This window comes from Solanum tuberosum, unplaced genomic scaffold (genome assembly GCF_000226075.1).
Source record: "Solanum tuberosum cultivar DM 1-3 516 R44 unplaced genomic scaffold, SolTub_3.0 scf00009, whole genome shotgun sequence".
Taxonomy (NCBI): domain Eukaryota; kingdom Viridiplantae; phylum Streptophyta; class Magnoliopsida; order Solanales; family Solanaceae; genus Solanum; species Solanum tuberosum.
This window is the reverse complement of record NW_006238935.1, coordinates 3,226,343-3,231,187: the sequence shown is the minus strand read 5'-3', so window position 1 is coordinate 3,231,187 and position 4,845 is coordinate 3,226,343. Positions and strand designations below refer to the sequence as shown.

The window sequence follows — 4,845 nt, the reverse complement described above, 5'->3', positions numbered from 1 at the left end:
TTTTTCTTGAATGTATAGGCAGAACAAACTTTGCAGATGATTTTAAAGCAAATGAGGGAATCAAATGGTGATTACATGAGAAATATACCAAGATTTGCTTGCAACTAAACTCCAAAACAGTGACCAAGATATTGACAACATATGTTATTTATGTAAAATTAAAGCTAAAAAATTCACAGTTCATTTGAAATTCTTGAAAAGTTGGAAAACTCATCAAGATGATCTGGTCTATAGTCTCTACATTTATGATTAGGAACTGAATATACAAAGTAGGTTCACAACAAATTTATAAAATTACAAACAAGGTTAGATAAGTCCTATAATTTGATCCCATTATATTTATAGAAGAGTATGTAAAGACTAAAGAAAAAAGGTGAAGTATTTATATTTTTCTGTTTGTAGCATTTAAACTTTCTTACAGTTCTGCAATTTTTTAATACATGTATTGAACACATTAAAGTTTGGACAGTAGTAGTTACCATTACTCAAAAATCGATGAAACACACTAAAAGATCGCAACCACCAGTACCTCTTAAGAAATGGCCGATAAGACCAGATTAAATAACATAGCAAAAGAAATGACCAAAAAAATTTGGACAAATACATGAAATATTTTCAAAAAAATATTAGTAAAGAAAAAAGGCTTAGAAAAAAAAACATACCTTACAAAACAAATCAACACAGAGCCTTCAAAAGAGTATTTTTTGCAGTCACTTTCAACAGCAAGAAGCACCACTGATAGATTTAGAATTGAAGTCTACACCAACCGAGAAAGAAATAAGCGTAAATGAGATGCACTTCATAGAAAAGAAAATATGAAATGAAACAAAGAGCCTACAAAAAAATCAACCAGCTACATGAAATCAGAGAAATAATTTCAGTATAGTCTTTCCAATGCTATGTGTATTGCCTGATTTAAAAGAATTTATCCAGTTTCTAAGAAAGAAAAAATATAGGAAAGCAAAGAAGGATGTATGAACCCTGAATGCAACATATTAATTCTCAACAGTAATTAATGTTAATTCTTAACTCCTATTCAATTTGAAAGTATCTACACAAGGAAAAGATCATACAGAAGAACAAGGTTAGACAGAAAAAACAGATTGTGTAGTAATTAACTGCAACATTAACAAATGTGAAGGCATTCACAAAACAACATGAAGAATCAGGGAAAATAATGCTACTTTTTGGTGTATAACGTGTTGCGAATGAGATCATGGAGATGTGAAAACTTAAATGCCCATTTGTTACCCATAGGAGAAGGTTTATTGGTGACTACTCACTAGAATAACACAGAGAGGCAGTGACTTTGGAGTTTCAGGGGAAAATGAATCGTTGAATTGTCAATTGAAGGTGATGTATACTCTGAAAAAGAACATGTATTCACAGTCAGATCTTCACATGAAAAACCTCTTTTAACATAGGTATTGATTTAGTACTATTTGATAGATTGTAGAATATACAATATTTTTCCCACATCTAAGATGATATTAAACAGAGACATGGATTTTTTTAAATCCTAAATAGGCTATGCATTTTGAATTGTAAATATATAGAAGAGTTTAATCATGCTAATAGTAGCACATACTGTAAATTTTTTGAAAGTAGACCTAGCCTAAGCCATGGAACCACGTGAAGCTGTCTTAAGCAGACCCCAAATTAAAGAAGTAGAATACAGGGGAGTGGAGTCAATCCAAGCAGGGCAGAACCATGTATTATAAAAATGTCATCAACTTAACGATAATGCAAGGAAATGTTACACTGTAATCATTTAATGTAACTTAACAATAATGTAAGAGCCTGAACTACGTCTTTTCTTTGAATGACTGGACAATACTCAAAGAGCTACTTCTAGTTCAAGAAAAAGGAAAAAGAAAGGCAATATTACAACCTCAACTCCATGTGTACATCAAAATGTTGTTGTGACTCGTTATCAAATCATGAGTTATGTATTGCTTAACCAAGAAATGGCTTTGAGAACGAATCTTATTCCCACGGTGGAAAAATTCAAGATGTATACTTGTACGTGTAGATACAGATCATAATCATAAAGTAATAAAGCAACATAGATAGAACAAACCCAATAAGACTAGGGCGAAATTTTCAACAGACTTAGATGTGACAAAGCTAATATTTTGTAAGTTATTGTATTAAAGTTACAATAGATTATCAAAAAGATTATATATAGAATTCCTCCTTGCTACATTTTTTGCAAAGATTGCAGTGTCCTATGTACATAAAAGGTCAGGTCCTCGGCCACTCTCGTTGTTATAAAAAAGTTAGTATTTTGAACTCATATTAGTGCTACAACTACTGTGTTTTGACTAGAACAACAAAACAAATAAAGAAAATGGGAATAAGGAAACCTAATCTCCACAGTTTACACAAAAAATTGTATCATATTATAAGGTAGAATTACACTTGTGAAGGATAATGAAAATTTTGTCCTGGAAATTATCAGATTTCAGATTGACAAATTTATTCAATAATTATCACTATTATGACTTCTTTTATTATCAATCGAGGCTACTGCAGAAAGTACACACAAACATATGTTGGAAATGACTAGTATACATAATTTAAGATCATGTACACCAAAAACCTACTGAAAACAACTAGATTATTCATAAAGAATAAACATAAAATTGGGTAAAATCAGAATTTTCACCTAACAATTCATAGTCAAAACAAAAGAACATACTTTAAAAAGAAGGGAACTCCAAGAAGATGCTAAATTATTGTCACACACAGCAAAGAACAACAACAATCAGGTGAAATTTAGAGTAAAAAACGAAAGCTGACTTCTGCAATTAGAAAAAAATGGAGTTGATTTCCTTTATAAGAGTTTGAACAGATACCTAGAGTTAAAGGTACCAGAATTTTCGTGGTCTGTTTTACTGATTTTTCTCCAACAAATCAGTTTTATGAGTTATCTCCTTTAGGTATCTCACTTTCTAGCGTAACACACAGCAAAGAACAACAACAATCAGGTGAAATTTAGAGTAAAAAAACGAAAGCTGACTTCTGCAATTAGAAAAAAATGGCGTTGATTTCCTTTATAAGAGTTTGAATAGATACCTGGAGTTAAAGGTACCAGAATATTCGTGGTCTGTTTTGCTGATTTTTCTCCAACAAATCAGTTCTCTGAGTTATCTCCCTTAGGTATCTCACTTTCTAGCGTAACACACAGCAAAGAACAACAACAATCAGGTGAAATTTAGAGTCAAAAACGAAAGCTGACTTCTGCAATTAGAAAAAAATGGCGTTGATTTCCTTTATAAGAGTTTGAACAAATACCTGGAGTTAAAGGTACCAGCATTTTCGTGGTCTGTTTTGCTGATTTTTCTCCAACAAATCAGTTCTCTGAGTTATCTCCCTTAGGTATCTCACTTTCTAGCGTAACACACAGCAAAGAACAACAACAATCAGGTGAAATTTAGAGTCAAAAACGAAAGCTGACTTCTGCAATTAGAAAAAAATGGAGTTGATTTCCTTTATAAGAGTTTGAACAGATACCTAGAGTTAAAGGTACCAGAATTTTCGTGGTCTGTTTTACTGATTTTTCTCCAACAAATCAGTTTTATGAGTTATCTCCTTTAGGTATCTCACTTTCTAGCGTAAGAGAAGGACAATGTGTTGAGAAACTGCCGCATCTCTTCGAAGTGGTGGAGAAAGTGGCGTGGGTGGTGCAAGTTTGTGAGCGGAAAAATCAAGAAGATTGTTCATCATCTCTCTGAAGCTTGATGTTTTCTCACGGAGGGGTGGGGGTAATGGGAGACCTAGTTCTGATGGGTGGGTGGATAGGGTAATAGAGGATAAGTTATTTGTTAAAAATAAATAAATTGTTAAATATAAAAAGGGTTAAAATAAAATGGGTTGTTAATTAAAATAAAAGTATGTATCATTAGTTTATTATTAACGTCTGGGTATTAATTTTCTTAAGTCCGGATATTGTCCTTTCATTAATATTATATTAAAATTGCCTTTTAACGACGGGAAAAAAATTGTGACGGAATATATATACCTATAACGATTGGATTTATATTCTTTCGTTAAAATTTGGTCGTTAAAAATCAATTTTGTTGTAGTGCTTGAAGAAACCCTAAATCACCTAAAGAGAATCCTTGGAGAAGAAAACCTTGCAAGCTTTCGAGATTTTGAGAAAATGAAAGGGAATGGAGAATTTTGAAGATTAAATTAGTTATAGGGCTTAGGAATAATCTAGAAACGACATAGTTTAGGTATTAAAAGGGTAGGAAAATACCCAAATAACCCTGAACTAAAATTTGTTGAATTGACCCTATGGACCCATGTATAGTCCGTACAAGATCTGACGCACAATACTGGTCAATTGTAGACCAAGATACTAGAGATCAAGATTCCAAACTTTGAGCCACAACCCGTCAATCCTTCCACGAGCCATTGATCTCTGGTACATCCTGAGTCAAGAATTCCTTCTAAGTCCCAAACATCCCTCAATGACCAAGTGTTACGATCCATACAACCATTCACGAGCCATACCATCGACTCGTGCAATCCTATCAGAGACTTCAAAAACTTCAAACGTCCAAGACCTCGATTACCTTTTACGGACCGTAGGACCTTGTACAATTCGTACTTGGCCTCATCTAAACTTGTACGAGCACACTCATTTAGTCCACTTGTTAAAATTTTAGCTTATTTATGTCATTTCCATAGAGAAAAGATGTCATGATCCAAACTACTCCTAAACGTGACATGGAGAATAGAATAACGAAAGACTCTAAACATGCCATTTGAGATAAGCATGCCACTAATATAACAACATAATTGAAATAAAGCATAATGGAATATAAATCTCAAGCT

General features: G+C 32.8%; 1 long non-coding RNA gene across 3 annotated transcripts; it reads right to left on the bottom strand.

Annotated features, from left to right (window-relative positions):
• Nucleotides 1–648: 648 nt before the first annotated feature.
• On the bottom strand, nt 649–3,389 carry LOC102585422 (uncharacterized). 3 transcript variants are annotated; one of them, XR_001474097.1, is made up of 4 exons: nt 3,298–3,389; nt 3,079–3,174; nt 1,284–1,365; nt 649–757 (listed from the first exon to the last, which is right to left on the bottom strand). It is a non-coding gene; the product is annotated as an uncharacterized lncRNA (long non-coding RNA). The 3 variants fall into 3 exon arrangements; XR_366634.2 differs by lacking the exon at nt 1,284–1,365; XR_001474096.1 differs by lacking the exons at nt 649–757; nt 1,284–1,365 and adding an exon at nt 2,939–2,954.
• Nucleotides 3,390–4,845: the final 1,456 nt, after the last annotated feature.